Here is a 17,023-nt window from a genome sequence, read left to right on the forward strand (position 1 = left end):
GATGAGATGGTTGGATGGCATCATCAACTCAATGGACATGAGTTTGAGCAAACTCCAGAAGATAGTGAAGGACAGGGAAGCCTGGCATGCTGTTATTCATGGAGTCACAAACAGTCAGACACAACTGAGCAACTGAACAACATACATGAATAGATAGATAGGTGATAGAGATAAATTAAAAATACGGATATCAGCTCAGTTCAGTAGTTCAGTCATGTCCAACGCTTTATGACCCCACGGACTGCAGCATGCCAGGCTTCCCTGTCCATCACCAACTCCCGGAGCTTACTCAAACTCATGTCCATCGAGTCAGTGATGCCAGATACATATACAGCTACATATACATACAAGAAACATAAACAGAGATTCACATCAAACTTGTAACCATGGTTACTTCTACCGAGTGAGAGAGAAAAGAGGATGCTTTCACACCCTACATAATTACACACATTATATTGTTTGAATTTTTGTCTTGAGAATGTAATATGTGCAAAACTATAAAAATAAAAATGAAAGTCCTATAATCTCTAAAATAAACAGATCCTAGAAGATTCGTCAGTATGTCACCATGGAAGTGACTACAATAGCCCTCGAAATCCATTAGGTTGGTAAGGTTCAAGTTTGGCCTGAAGCTAGCTGATGGCACGGTGCCAGGATCAATTTCCTGATTTTGACAGTGAACCATATTATGTAAGATGCTGCCCCTGGGGGAATCTGGGTGATGGGTCCAGGGGAACCTCTATTTTTGTAACTTCTGGCTCATCTATAAACTATAATTAAAAACTTTAAAATTTTTTAGGTTGAATTCTACGAATATGTCTATCCCAGACTGTTTTTGACCTACACAAATGGCAATCTCGTATAGCTAAATATATAATTAAAGAAAAGGCTTAAGCTAATCAATTGCGTGTGAACCTGTGTGAGGAATTTCGGTAACAGAAGTAGGGTGGTCTGCACAGGGATAAGGATTCAGTGGCTCCGTGGGGCAGGGGTGGTCCTGGGGCGTCCTGGGAGTACCAGTCCACTTTATTCCGACCCACCTCAATCAGGCAACAACTGCACCCTGATGCCGGGAAAGGTACACACCTCTCGACATGCAGCTTTCCACCCGGTTTCCCTCTCAATTTCCATCTCACGAAGCCATCAGTACAGTTCTGAGTGACAGGTGGAGTTACAAAGCCAAGGGTGGCCCCTGAGCCTGACGGTCACCTGCCAGGCCAGCCCTGTGAGGCCCTGACTGCAGAGGGGCCACACCACTCCCTCTGAGACAGGGCTCCCGAATGGTCAGCTCAAGTCAAAGACGCAGCCAGGAGAGCGGGCCTCAGAGGGACCCAGCACGAGAAAGGAGCCTTGTGGCAACTGCTGCACAGAATCAAGGACCCCGGGGGCTCTGAGCCGCCAGGGAAGCCCAGAGAGAGGCTTAAAAAGTAATAAAATAAATTAAAAATACAAAATGTAGTAAAACTGCAATGTCTGGAACAACGGGAACACTACCAAGAGAATAGAGAAAATCTGGTGCTCGTCACTGAAATTAAATGATTTCAGGTAATACAAGGTGTCCTGGCCCGGACGCCAAAACACGTGGGCTGCAGAGCAGTCAGCTGGGGAAATGTGGTCGGTCGCCCGCCGGGCTGCAGTTTTGTGCTCCGTGAGCTGGAGGGGCTGCCCAGGCTGGACCGAGGGCCGCCCCACTGGTGGTACCACACCCCGGGCTACAGCCCGCATCTCTCTTCGCCTGGACGTCTCCACTCTGCCTGTATCTCTCTGAGCTTCTAGGCCCCGTCTCTTGAACTCTAGATTTCCAACCTAGTCTTTTCCCTCTAACTACATGCTTTGAAATCTAACCTTCCCTCAAAACCCCTGACCCGCCTAGAGATCAGTAAGTCACCCCGTAATCTTTGCCAAAGGCCTGGTGGCTGGGCAGCCTATAATTTCCTCGCCTTGCATCGCCAGCCCCACAGAGCACTGGGCTGTTCTCGGCAGCACAATTGCTGGTATTTAGCAGACTCTGGACCTGCTCGTCTCAGCACATGGTTTTCTACGGTCACAGTCCACAGAGCGCCGTCTGGACCTCTCACGCTGAAACCAAGTTTGGGCAGAGGTCCAGGTTTGCAGAGAGTCAGAACCGAAGTTTGGTGGCCCCACCCCAAAACCCAGCAAGGATATCCAGGGAGGGCGCCACACATCTGAAAATGGAAAAGGCACCAAAACTTTAACCATTCACCTTCTTCACCCCCCACCCCGTCCCTCCCCACAACTGGCTCCTCTTTTCCGCTCCCAAATAGCATAAGAAGCCCTTTTCTTTCCACGGGGACAGTCTGAAGACGGTTAACTCAGATTGCTAGTTAGTGCTAACCACAGTGAGGGAAAATGTCAGATATTAATGCTGCTTTTTTTATATGGCAGGGTGAGCATTCGGGAATAAGAATAAACTCTTATTGACAGGGTCAAACACCACAATATGTACATATCACTAAAGTGTGTTTGCAAAATAGGCAATAATGGCTCTAAATAGACTGTCTCGGAATGACTAATAAATAATAAGCATCTTGCCTTCAAAATTAACAACGGGGAAGAAGCGTATTATTTAGAGCACTGCAGTGAGAAGTGGCTTTCACCAGGGGGCCGGGGCCGCGGCAGGATGGGCCCAGACCCCGTCCCTGTCCTCATGTTCCTTCCCACGCAACGGGCCACGCGACGTGGTGACAAGAGCAAAGCTGCCCAAAGAGGTGACGTCGGAGAAGCTCAGAGGCTCGCCCTGGAGAGCACCTTCCTCCTCCTTGAGCCGCAGCATGCCTGGTCCTCCACTGGCCGTCACTGGTCCAGGTTCACACGAGGTAAAGAAGGAAGTGCCCGCAGAACCGTCCCATCCAAGGACGCTCAGCCTCCGGGGTTGGGGTGGACACACAGCCCTTGAATGCAAGAGTCCATCACGTCAGTTCCCCTTCTCTGTGACCTGGGATGACACCAGAGTTCGTGGGACAGCCCGTTCCTCTGTCTTAGACGTGGTAGCAGCCCTTCAGGGTCTCACCACAGGGATGAAAGGGGATAAGTAACAGACCTGTGTCAATGTAAAATGAGATTCCATGAAACGCATGATGCAATAATATGAGTAAGAAAGGCTGTGTTCCTTTTATTTTATTTTTTTGCTATTTGTTGTTGCTGTTCTGTCACCAAGTCGGACCCAACTCTTTGTGACTCCGTGGACTGCAGCATACCAGGCCTCCCTGTCCTTCACGACCTCCCTGAGTTTGCTCAAGTTCGTGTCCCTTGGATCAGTGATGCCATCCAGCCATCTCACCCTCTGTTGCCTTCTTTTCCTCCTGCCTTCAATCTCTCCCAGCATCAGGATCTCCATATTCCTTTTAAAATGATACTGTTATGATGCTAATAAAATCTATGAGGAATAGCTACTCTCAAAGTTAATAAGCACTGCCGTCTTTGCAGGACTGAACAGTTACCCCCGGACTGATATGAACACGAAACATATATGTTTATTCTTAGAGCTTGTCTGGTTTCCAAGTCCTTTTAATACAGTGGTCTGAACTGATGCTCAGTAAGGAAACCAGCAGAGAAACCCAAACTCAAGGAAGCCAGCAGCTTCCCCAGGGTCACCGAGGTAACGGACACTATGGTTGCACTTTCAGTGCTCCGTTGCTCTGTCGACAAAACCACGGTGACTCTGAAAAGAAGCCAGCATGTCTGGGCAGACCAGTGTCGGTCGGTGGTTGTCCACCATGGACTAAGGTTTATCAGGACAAGGACTGTTGCTGGGCTTGCTTGCAACATCACATGGAGAGTTCCCGAGGGTGGGGCTGAGTGCCCAGGCTCCCCCCGACACAGCATGGACCTCAGACCAGTCATTCGAGTGGGAGACGCTCCATCTTCGCTTTATTCTCAGGGCTGCAGGAAGGCAGGTTAGACCCAGATCCCGTGATATCCCAGAGCTCACATCCTCCCCCTGGCTGTCACCACCTCATGTAAATCCGCAAAAACCCCTGAGCCCTTTCCAGATTCTGATCCCACATCCCGAGCAGATGCAATGATGGGGGGAAAGAAATCAGTCACGTAGCCAGATATTTTATTTGTTTGAGACCAAGAGTAGGCACTTGTGAAATTGCTCAGTTGAATGTATAAACTCAGTTTTTAATCCGAATATTTTTTCACTGGAAAGACAGCCATAGAGACACAAAAGAAGCCTTTCTGCTCCCCTGTTTCCTCGTGTTAAAATTAGAGTTATTTCTGGAAGGCATTTTGGCATTATCCATCAAGTGCTTTAAAAATGTTTACACCCTTTGGCCAAGTAATTCCCTTTCTAAGAAACATTGAGCAGAAATACAAAGAGACACACATGGAGATACCGCCCCTTACAACTGGGAAGAGTTAGCCATAAATGTCCGTGTTCATCATTAAAAGAAAGTGTGAACAATGATGGCTTCTTGGCAATGGGTTTACCATAGAACTTTACTTTTTTCTTTGTCTCAGTATTTTCCAAAATTCTCTATAATGAGAAACAACCAAAATATCCATTGACAGGTGAATGGACAGGCAAAATGGGGTAATACATACAGTAGAATATGGTTCATCCTTAGAAAGGAAGGAAATTCTGATACAGGCTACAATATGGATGAATCTTAAAGATACTAGGCAAAGGGAACTAAATCAGTCACAGAAAGATAAATGCGGTGTGATTCCACTTATACGAGGGCCCTTGAATAATTAAGTTCAAAGAGACTGAAGGGAGGGAGGTGGGTGCCAGAGGTTTGGAGGAGCGGATGGGGAGTCAGTGTTTCATGGGGACAGAGTTTCAGTTTGGGAGGAGGAGAAGGTTCTGGGGATGATGGTGGGGATGTTTGCACAAGAATGTGAAGAAGGGAGAGGCTCTTATTTAGGCGGAAAGAATGAAGTCGAATTATTTCCTTTTGATGAGTCGCTTTACATTTTGTACTAGGTATGAACCAAAGAGAGACAGCAAAGACACAAACGAAATTCCGTATTTAAACTCAGGGTTAAAGTTACAAGAATAAGATACACTTGCCTTTTTAAAAAAATTCTGTTTTGCATAATGACAAGAGAAAGAGAAAGTGAGGATCGTGTCACATTACCTGGGAGTTTTCTGGATGGCCGGACTTGCTCCCTGTGGGTAAGTGATGAGAACTGGCGAGACCGCACCCTCCTTTCCAGTTCCACCATCACCACACGGAGGATGCGGCAGAGTCTCCACTGCGTTCACGCCCAGGCCTTCCTGAGTCAACCTCGGCCGAGAAGCTGCTGTTTGAAGGCCACCTGAAGGGCTTCCCTGGGGGGCCGGTGGGTGCGATTCAGGGGACGTGGGTTCAGTCCCTGGATATGGAACTAAGATTCCACATGCCTCGGGGCAACTAAACCCGAGCGCCCCGACAGGGAAGCCTTTGGGCCACAACGAGGACCCGGCACAGTCAAAAACAAAAAGCAATAACAAACAAAAAACAGCTGAAGCGTTGTGGCGACATGTTCAGCCATGTTCAGCAGGTATAAACCAAGAGGAAATTGTAGCACGATTCCACTCATGTTCATGCATTGACCAAGTGTCAGGTATTGAGTACTCACTCTAATGTTAGTCCCTTAGTCGTGTCTGACTCTTTTGTGACCCTGTGGACCGTAGCCCGCCAGGTTCCTCTGTCTATGGAGCTCTCCAAGCAGGAATACTGGAGTGGGCAGGCATTCCCTTCTCCAGGGGATCTTCCCGACCCAGGGCTCGAACCCGGGTCTCCCACATTGCTGGCAGATTCTCATCACCTGACCCACCGGGGAAGCCCACCATACAGTCACTGCAAATGTTTTATTGCGGCAAAATACGGCCAACATGAAATTTACCTCCTTAATCATTTTTAAGGGCACAGTCCAGTGGCATTAAGTACATTCGTACTGCTGGGCAGTCCTCACTGCCATCCACCTACAGGCCTTTTCATCTTCACCATTAAACTCTCCCTTCCTCCCACTCCCAGGCTTGTCTCTACGAATCTCACTGATTTAGAAACCTCATGTAAGTAGAATCGCAGAGTATTTGTCCTTTTGTGATTGGCTTATTTACTTAGCATAATGTCCTCAAGGGTCATCCGTGTGGTAGCAGGTGTCAGAATTTCCTTCCTTTTTAAGACCAAATCATCTTCTACTGCATTTGTGTAGCACTGTTCATCCATTTATCCATTGATGGACGCTTGGATCGCTTCCACCCTTTGGCTGTTGGGAATAATGCTGCGATGAACTCAGGTATACAAACACTGGATGCAAATTTTAGTAACTGCTGAGCTGTTTGTGTTCAGGAAAATTAAGTAGGTGACTTCTGTCTCATTGGTGCCAAGAAATCACTCATTTCGTGGAATCAGAAAATGGTAAAGCAGGAAGCTGTTATAAAACCATCATTTATATCTATCCATAGATGAGGAAAGGGACATGAAGTGACTTAACTAGAATGGTTTGGGAAATGATCAGTTCCTACATGTAGGGAGGGGGGAAACCCCTCTCCCAGGCAAAAATATCCACCCAACTTGTCATACCACATACCTCAAATTCCTGACACTGGATATTCATTTACTTAGATGAAGGTACTGGTCCTTTTACCAAGAATCTCCTAATAAAATAAAAATAGCTCTGAGGGAAAGTCATTATTGACCCATCTGCCTTGTCTTGAAAGACTGGTTTTCCACCGAACAGTAGACTTAGAGTCAGGTTCTCAGGGAAGAAAGTCCTCCCTGCGGGAGAGTCAATGCAGAAGGCGGGAGGCAGGGTCACGAGGGATTTTAAGCACAGATATTCCACAAGGAGACAGTCATCTCCCGAGGAGCTCCAGGCACCAGTCAGCACCAGCGCTGAGTGCGAAGACCCGGAAGTGGGAAGTGAGACGAGACCAGCTAAAGCCCAACTCGGGCAACGGGACAATTTTCTCTCTGACGAGCTTGTTCCTAAATATTATACTTCAAGCCAAAGTACAGGTCTTCTTTAGATGACTTGGGGGCCATGAGTAAGTTCTGGATAATAACAAAATATTTTGTTAGGTTTCCTCAGCTATACAAAGTAAGATGTTTTTTTTCTTTCAAGAAGAACGGAAAATACTCACAAGGATCACCGACGGAAGGACTCATTTCTCTTCAGCAGGTTTCATCCTCTCCAGTGGTCAGACACGTTTCACGGTGGAGTTGAGGTAATTCTGTCAGTCAAAGGAGGTGTTTGCAGGCCAGGAGAACCCCAGCATAACACAGCCCACAGGCACAAGCAGCTGAACACTCCTCAGGTCAGAAGGGGCTTTCCATAAACATAGTAACCATATTGGTTCCATAATAACAAGGTTGGGTTCTTAACGGGGAGTGTTATTTCTGCATCCAATGCCAAAGTCGTGAGGTGGTTCTAAGGGATCTCTGGAAGAACAAGGGGTTAGAAAAGAGGACTATGGGAGCCCAAGGAAAACCGACACCTACCAATGAACTTAACAAGAAACACAAGCAAGGTACAGAGATGTTTGAGGTCCTCTTTCAGAGAACACCAGAAACCCTTTTATTTGTTAAAATGAGAGAAACAACTAATTGGGCAATAGGACAAGTGAATGTACTGTTTTATATGCAGAAAACTCGAGAGGATATGGAAACTGAGGCATTAAAACAGAGCCAGGACAACCCTGTGGTCGGGTGGTTAAGAATCCAGGCTTCCCAACCTAGATGCCCATCAGCAGATGAATGGATAAGGAAGCTGTGGTACATATACACCATGGAATATTACTCAGCAGTTAAAAAGAATTCATTTGAATCAGTTCTAATGAGATGGATGAAACTGGAGCCCATTATACAGAGTGAAGTAAGCCAGAAAAATAAAGATCATTACAGCATACTAACACATATATATGGAATTTAGAAAAGATGGTAATGATAACCCTATACGCAAAACAGAAAAAGAGACACAGATGTACAGAACAGACTTTTGGACTCTGTGGGAGAAGGAGAGGGTGGGATGTTTCGAGAGAACAGCATGTGTATTATCTATAGGGAAACAGATCACCAGCCCAGGTGGGATGCATGAGACAAGTGCTCGGGCCTGGTGCACTGGGAAGACCCAGAGGAATCGGGTGGAGAGGGAGGTGGGAGGGGGGATCGGGATGGGAACACATGTAACTCCATGGCTGATTCATGTCAATGTATGACAAAACCCGCTGCAATGTTGTGAAGTAATTAGCCTCCAACTAATAAAAATAAATGAAAAAAAAAAAAAAGAATCCAGGCTTCCACAATAAGGGGTGTGGCTTCAGCCCCTGGTCGGGGAAGTTCCGTATGACACATGATGCAGCCAAAAAAAATCTTTTTAGTAAAACAGAGTCAGATACTAGTAATTAGGGACATTTATACTCAGTAGGTATGTAGGTTCTGAAACTAGGAATCTACCACGCTCCGATGAAAATCCAGAAAATAGTATTTCCACATTCCTGCCATGGTGATGTGTATAGTACCTGATAAGTAAAGTCCACACTCACAAAATCGATTCACATCAAATTAGCCTCAGCAATAAAAATAAAACAGTAACATGAATCCAATTCCCGTGGTGGCAATGTTTGATTTGCTTCACTGGCAAGTTAATTGAGTCCCCATCTGCTTTATTCTCTCACATTTCCCAGGAGGCCAAGCTCACGATGTGTCTTAAAGAGGTTCCCAGAGGCCTCCTCATCCGCCGCGTCGTACAGCCTAAGAGGCGCGCTGGATAGTTTTCAGCCAACCCCGCACTGACAGAGCCAGAGAACAATCCTCCCTTCGGGTCCTATAGCAGTGTTGATGGCCGCTGAGGACCGAGATACGATTGATTGCCAGAGATGTTAGTAAAAGCACTAGAAGGCTGGGCTTTACTTTTCCATTAAAAAATTTTATAAACAAAACAGACTCCTGTGTGCTTTCTTGTTATAAAACACTAAATAAAAGAAGCACAGAGCACTTCTCTCATCAGCGTGGCACAGGTTCTTCTAGCGTCTTTTCTAAGCATTTCTACACCTCTCCTATACTGTTCTACCACGAATGTGTTCTGTTTAACAGGAATGACTCAGATCCTAGGTCTGCCGTAAATTCCCTGTAAGCTTTGGAGCAAAAATGTGAGATGGGGTTTGGCCCCCACAGCATCTCTTCATCCTGGTCTCTCAGTCTAGCCCCTCTCGTTTGTGCTAAAAGTCATATCAAAGTAAAGGAACTGTCTGTCTCTACAAAACCTTGTTCCACGAGGGGTGGGCTCTGGCCAGACCAGAAGCCAGGCTGGAGAGCAGAGGTCCAGTGAAGGTGGCAGGCGAGAGAAATTGTGTCCAGGAAGCCGGAGGGGGAAGGTCCTGACCACCCTGAAGAGCCGAGGACTCAGGACCAATAGACCGATGGGGACGGGATGTGATGTGCGGGCTGGCCTCAAGAGACATGGTCCAGAAGGGGGTGCACTGGAAGGAGGCCATGGGCGGTGAGGGCACAGTGAGTGGTGAGAAAGCAGAAAAGTGAGGGCGGAAGAAGGCAGCCTTGAGAGAGAAACTTCTGGGCTTATTCTGGGGGCATGAGAGCGGCAAGGGGACCCTGGTGACCCACAATGGGTAGAAGGTAGTTCAACTACAGAAATAGGCTTGGTGGGTTCAGATGGGACAAACACACTTCATGGAAAAGACAATGGTCAACTTTTCCTCCTGGTGACCATGGTGGGTCCATGAAGGAGAAAGGTGTCTAGGTGAGAAAGTCAGCTACTGAAACCCCCCTAAGTAGGCCCCACCCCACCTTCCTTTGGGTCGTCACACTTGTTTAACTCTCCACTAGGCTCTGCGCCCCCTGAGGGAAGCCCATTGGTCTTCGTCACCCTGTAGCACTTTCCAGGGTATTCAAAAGCTCTCAGGTTTGGGAAAACAGCCAGCTCCAGCTTTCGTAGCCAACCCAGAATTCCAGCTACAGCAGGGACCAGATCAGCAGAGGCGCTGAGGTCAGTCCAGGCTCCCTGAAGGCTACCTGCTGAGGGAAGGCGAGGCTGCTGAGAGAAGCATCTAGAATGGTCAGAGAGGGGGCTCTGTCCAAGATGCCCTGGGAACAACTGAGGCACAGGAAGGAGGGAGGAACAAACGAGGAAAGATGGAGCAAAGCTCTGTATCTGAGCCCAAGACAGGAAACTCTGGGCCAGCTTCATGGAGAGCGTTTATAAAGATATGCGTGCATGCATGCTAGATTGTTTCAGTAGTGTCCGACTCCCGACTCTTTGCGATCCTGTGAACTGTGGCCCGTCAGGCTCCTCTGTCCGTGGGGATTCTCCAGGCAAGAGTACTGGAATGGGTTGCCATGCTCTTCTCCAAGGGATCTTCCCAACACAGGGATCGAACCCACATTTCTTATATCTCCTGCATCGGGCAGGCGGGTTCTTTATCACTAGGGCCACCTGGGAAGCCCTATACAAAAGTAAATGGAACTTACACCTCAGGAAGGAAGGAACAGGGGAACAAAATCCCTGTAACTTAGCAGTATTAAAAGCCGCATGAAAACATCTGGAGATACCATGACTCCTTTTCAGCATGGGAGCAAATATGAAAACCAGTGGATTAAATTAGGGTCTCACATGGCATGATGCAGGCTCTACTCTGGAAGAAGCTTCGACAAGTATCCCTGGAAGGAGCTGGGCTCGAGGTCGACCAGGTGGCCCATCTGATCATCTGGCTGATTTGTGGGCTGAGAGTAGTGAGGTCATCCATTTCAACCAAGGTCAGAGACAACAGAAGTCAAGAACAAAGGTGGACCGAAGGCTTTTGTCCAGGAAAAGCAGATTCTGCCAGGGATGGGGGCTGGCGCCTCTGCCCAATCTGCCCCCAAAACAACAGGAATACAAGTCTCTCAAAAAGCAGACAAACAGGGACGTCCCTTGTGGTCCAGTAGGTAGGACTCGAGGCTTCCACTGTAGGGGGCATGGTTTCGATCGCTGGTTGGGGAACTAAGATCCTGCATGCCATGGGGTGAGGTCCAAAAAAAAAAAAAACACAGACAAATACACAGAATGATGGATGGGAGGGTCATTATTGGATGTGTTTTCAATGTGAAATGACGACCATAAAGTCACCTGTGCTGACAACACTTTTGGAGGTGCCTTGAGGGGTCCTCCAAGCGAAGGTCCTTTGTGGGGTGGCAGCACACGGAGACCAGGGGGCCGAGTTTGGGGGACACCCTCTCCCCCCAGGCACTTCAGCAGAAGCCCCCTGGGAGGGCCTTGCAGGTCTCAGGGTCAATCTGTCTCTGGGCTGCTGTGGCCTGTAGACAACACTAGATACATAATAAATCTCTCTTATTCTATCCTTTTTCTCTCTCAAGGCTCCAGTCTGCCACCCATTTTGTCCCCCCTGCTGTTGTCACGGCCAGATTCACAATCTGAATTCCTTCCAGCTTTCTGAGGCGAGGCCTGTGACTCTCATCTTGAACAAGGAAGTGTGACTTGGCATCAGACTTTTTTTTGAGGAGTTGGAGCTAAGAATTGGTGGAGGAGGGGTGAAGAGAAGGGCTCCGAAAGTTCAGAAATAAGAAGGACAGTGGAAGGAGAAGCACAAAGGGACATTCATTTAGCTGGATTTCCTTTTCTTTATTTCCTGTTTCCACACACTCTGCTTCATCATATTTCCTCTTAGCAGTAAGAACCAAATATCTCCCAGCTCATGTTATTTAACTAACTTCACCACCTCAATCTTAGCCCCACACTTATAAAATGGTAATAAGGTAATGCCTAAGGGTAGCATTTAAAAAAAAAGAAAAGCTAAATGTTAGTGATACTAACTCGGAAATAGTGTTTGGCACTTAAAAGCCAAGCATTTGATTTTTCAAGTTTTCATGATTACTTCACCAAAATCGGGTGGCATAAACACTGCTTTTGCGTAAAACGGTTTTTGGTTTTTCTTCTTTAAATTCCTTTTTAATTGGAGGATAATTGGTTTGCAATGTTGTGTTGGTTTCTGCCACGCAACGTGAATCAGCCCCAAGTACACATACACTCCCTCCATCCTGAACTTCCCTCCCACCCCTTCATCCCACAGCCCCTCTAGGTTGTCACGAAGCACCGGATTGAGCGCCCTGTTGTCTAAAATGGTTTTGCAGACAGAGATTGTTAAGCAGTTGCGTTGTTATATTTCGTGCCATTCAATTTCACTGAAAGGCAGATTGATAAAAATCAGCCTGGCCAGTTTCTGGACACTATCCTCTCTGCCATGGGACAGGACTCCAGGGCAGTCTGTACCTTTTGACCCATCCCACCCAGAGGCCCTCCACCTACCCTCCTCCCCCAGGAAGATTCACTGGGACAGACACCCGGGGAAATGACATGCCCAGGGTACAGGAGGGGCCTTTGCTTTGGGAGAATAGCTGTGGAGCCTTGGGGGACAGCATGCGTCCTGGAGTCACGAGGAGAAAGGACTTTTCCTTCTTTCAACATCCAACAAATACTGTGTGCAGGGCAGACCGTGCTGAGCAAGGAACTCTGCCACAACTGGGAACACCATGACGAGCCATCCTGGGCCTCCAGGCTCCCTGGGCAGGGAGGTGTCCGGCAGGAAGGCAGTTACAACCCAATGTAGAAGCTACTGAACCCAAAAGAAGCCCAGACTCTACGTGAGCACATCAGAGCAGAGCCTACACCAGGCTAGGGTAGAGCAGGAATCAGGGAAGACTGCCTGGAAGAGGTGAACTTTGGCACCTCCATCCATTCAACTGAAATTGAGTACACTGCTCTGAGAGCTGAGATAGAGCAGAGGACCCAAGACTTGAGATCCTCCTCTCTACAAACTTACATCCCTCTAGAGGGCAGCGGATTGTGCCAGAGAGTTACCTTGTGGCCAGAGAGGCCTGAGGAAGCTGAGACCTGATGACAAGATGGAGGGAAGGGCTTCTCGGGCAGAGGAAATGGCCTGTAGCAGCAAGCATCGGGTGCTTCTGGGGATGCGAAGGAAAGCCCAGAATGCGGCAAGGTGCAGCATGAAGGGACCGAGGCCAAAGACAAGAACCAGATCACACAAACCTCCACAGACGGTGGTCACAAGTTTGGATTTTACCGCAGTCATCATGGAAAGTGAAGGTAACGTGATCAGATCTGTGTCTTAAAGTGACCATCTCAGCTGCCTGGTGAGGCAACGGTGCAGAGAGAAAGAGCACTTGAAACAAGCAGTACATGCAAAGACCCCGGCAGAGGCGGCTCCTTCGGGGGGGAGTGAGGCCTCCTGTGCAGCCAGGGGCAGAGCTCGGGCTGGGGCCAGACCACCACGGTTCCCACGGGCCACTGGAGGCCTGCAGGGAGGGCTCATGCCCCCAGACTGACTCAACTCACGCGATGATTTTTTGATTGGTGGGTGGGATTAAGTCATGGATTCCCAAACAGCAAGGGCCCTGCATGTGGAGTAAATTCTGTCTTCAAAGACTGAAAATATACAATCTTTCAGAGTTACCAAAATTCATGAATAGTTCTCACTTTCTTACGCATGAAACAAGAGTTTCCTCATTCTCTAGAGTTCACTGGGTAAAGAAGGGGAGTAACGACCCACGACGTAATTAATTTATTGTTGTTGCCATTATTTTATTGTTGTTGTTGTTCAATATTTACTTACTTATTTGGCTGCACTGGGTCTTAGTTGTGGCACCTAGGATCTTTGAGTTCCAGCATGTGGGATCTAGTTCCCTGAACAGGAATTGAACCTGTGTCCCCTGCATTGGGAGTGCAGAGTCTTAGCCACTAGGCCACCAGCCAAGTCCCTGTTGTCGTTATTTTACTTGCATTTCACGCTGATCACTCGCTGCCATGTGGGCGTCTTGGCCCCGTGAAGCCGGACTGCTCACGGTCTTCCCCAAGCCATCTCCTTCTAAAGTTCTCTGTGATAGCAGGACCCACATTCACCCAGCCTGCATCACCCATCACTCTCAACCCTTCCCTGGTTAATTAAGGCCCTCGTGTGTTATTTCCTTGGTGTCCTTGGCATCTCTCCCCTCCTCAGCGTCTCCACGACCACTGTCCGAATTACAGCTCTCACTCATCTCCGCTGTGGCAGCTGACTGACGCCAGTCTGCTCCTCCGCTCTATTTCTTTATTCTCTCTTTGGGCTCATTTCAGGTCCCAGCCTCTGTCTTTAAACTGAACCCATGCTGCTCAAAGTAAAAAGAGCCACTAGATTAGAATTTTCTCAACTTCCCAAAATATGAAGGCAATGAAAATGTGGAATTGAAGAAAGAGCAACAGGCAAAGCAGGAGTCTTTCCTATTATAAACCTTAGGGTAAAATCTAAGCAAGAATCCTCCACAGGGTAGACGATTCCCACTTGACCTACCGAGCACTTGAAATGCGAGTGTTCTAAACTGAGGCATGCTGAGGACTGATGCTGAAGCTGAAGCTCCAACACTTCGGCCAACCTTATGCGAAGAGTCAACACATTGGAAAAGACCCTGATGCTGGGAAAGACTGAGGGCAGGAGGAGAAGGGGCAGCAGAGAATGACATTGTTGGACGTGAGTTTGAGCAACTCTGGGAGAGAGTGAAGGACAGGGAACCTGGTGTGCTGCAGTCCATGGGGTCAAAAAGAGTCGGTTACGACTGAGCAACAGAAGCATAAAATGTACCCTTAAAAGATTTTATACAAGAAAAAGGGATGTAAATAAATTTTGCATAGAGAGTACATTGAAATGCTAATAATCTGGATACTTGGGTTAAGTAATACATACTCCTAAAATTAATTTTATTTGTTTCATCTTGCCTGTTTTTAATGTGGCAACAAGACAAATTTACATATTCAGCTTGTATTTTGACTACCATTATATTTCAATTAAACTGTGCTGGCCTAAAATAACTGGAGATCTGTGGCAATAAAACTTAATGTTATTGTTAAGAATTATTCCTAAGAGAGCAATGGAAGGCAGCAAGAAAAGACAAAAAGCCCAATGGGAAAAAAACAGCAAAAGATCTGGACAGACATTTCTCCAAACAAGATGCACAATAGCCAACACTTAATATCGTTACTTACCAGGGAAATGCAAATCAAAATCGATAAAACACCACTTCATACCCACCAGGATGGCCATAATTTTTTTTATGGGAAAATTGTAACTGTTGGAGAGGATGTGAAGAAATAGGAACCCTGTGTGCTATTGGTGAAAACATACAATGGTGCAGGCACTGTGGGAAACAGTTTAGCAGTTCCTTGAAATGCTACACAGGGAGTTATCATGTGACCCAGCAATTCTACTCCTAGAGAGATGAAAACATATTCACAGAAAAGGTTGTGTAAGATAGATTCTCTGGAGGTCCAGTGGCTAGGATTCCACGCTTTGCTGCAGGAGGTGCAGGTTCAATCCCTGGTCAGGGAATTAAGATCCCACAAGTAGTGTGGCGCAGGCAAAAAAAAATTTTTTTAAGCTGAACAAGGATATTCACAGCAGTGTCATTCATTATAGCCAGTTAGTGGAAACAACCAAATACCCTTCAACTGTTGAATAGATAAACAAATCATGACATATCCAAACAATAGAATATTACATGGTTATAAATAAAAATGAAGCGCTGAAGAACTGATGCTTTTGACCTGTGGTGTTGGAGAAGACTCTTGAGAGTCACTTGGACTGCAAGGAGATGCAACCAGTCCATCCTAAAGGAGATCAGTCCTGGGTGTTCATTGGAAGGACTGATGCTGAAGCTGAAACTCCAGTACTTTGGCCACCTCATGTGACGAGTTGACTCATTGGAGAAGACCCTGATGCTGGGAGGGATTGGGAGCAGGAGGAGAAGGGGACGACAGAGGATGAGATGGCTGGATGGCATCACCGACTTGATGGACATGGGTTTGGGTGGACTCTGGGAGTTGGTGATGGACAGGGAGGCCTGGCGTGCTGCGATTCATGGGGTCGCAAAGAGTCGGACACGACTGAGCGACTGAACTGAACTGAACTGACTGAATACGTACTATAACATGGATGAACCTTGAAAACGTTATGTTCAGTGAAAGAAACTCCACAAAAGACCACAGATTTATGATACTTTTTATGTGAAATGTCCAGAAAGGGCAAATCTAGAAACAAAAAGTAGATCTGTGTTTGCCTAGGGCTGGAGGAGTTTGGGGGAAATAGGGCTGACAGCTAATGGGTCCAGAGTTTCTTTGAGGGATGATGAAAATGTTTCAGAGTTGATTGTGGTGGATTCTAGAACAATTTTAGATTACAGTCATATCTTCTGGGAAGGGGAACTTGACAGCTGGGGGACAAGGGTGTCCCTGTGTGTGTCTGTGTGTATGTGTACATACATACACACACACACACACAGACACACACACATACACACAGACACACACACACAGACACACACACACACACACACACACACACACACAGACACACACACACATATATATATATACATTACAATAAGTCCTGTGTGCATATTGGGTTTTGTACCACACCTATAATAACCTTTTCATAAACATAAAAGGTGAAATAATATTTTCAAAGAAATTACATTAGGAATAACAAAAGGGTCATAACTACAAAAAATCAAAATGTATTCAAGAACACCACTGAAATATCTATACCAATACATAAACAAATCTAAAGGAAAAGGGTAATGTTTAAGAAAATACACATGTCAAAAAACTGACTTGTAAAAAAGGTAGAAAACCAGACCATGCTAGATAAGAAATTTAAAAGTTAGCAAAAAATAAACCTCAAAGCCCTCCACCTCCAACAAAGAGCATCAAAGGCAGATAGGATTATAAATGAGTTTTTCCAATCCTCCAAAGACGGATAATTCTTATTCATTGATGTTTCTAGGCATAGGAAGACAGACAAGGCTTTCTCACTCATCTCATGAGGATAAACATCACTGTCCTAAGAAACAGCTGAGGCGCAAAAGGAAGGAAGAGGAAAGGAGGGAGGGAGAGCAGAAAGAGAGGGTTTATCTGACCCGCACGACTGGCTCCATCTCTGAGTTTTTATTGGCTGAATTTGTTGCCAACATCTAAAAACTGCGATATTTTTAAGGAATCCCCTGGCAAT

At 46.7% G+C, this 17,023-nt stretch overlaps 1 long non-coding RNA gene across 1 annotated transcript; it reads left to right on the forward strand.

Annotated features, from left to right (window-relative positions):
• The first annotated feature begins 6,883 nt into the window (after window positions 1–6,883).
• On the forward strand, window positions 6,884–8,822 carry LOC122429451. Its single transcript, XR_006265984.1, has 3 exons — window positions 6,884–7,003; window positions 7,081–7,273; window positions 8,642–8,822. It is a non-coding gene; the product is annotated as an uncharacterized LOC122429451 (long non-coding RNA).
• The last annotated feature ends 8,201 nt before the right edge of the window (window positions 8,823–17,023 follow it).

This window comes from Cervus canadensis, chromosome 28 (genome assembly GCF_019320065.1).
Source record: "Cervus canadensis isolate Bull #8, Minnesota chromosome 28, ASM1932006v1, whole genome shotgun sequence".
Classification (NCBI taxonomy): Eukaryota; Metazoa; Chordata; class Mammalia; order Artiodactyla; family Cervidae; genus Cervus; species Cervus canadensis.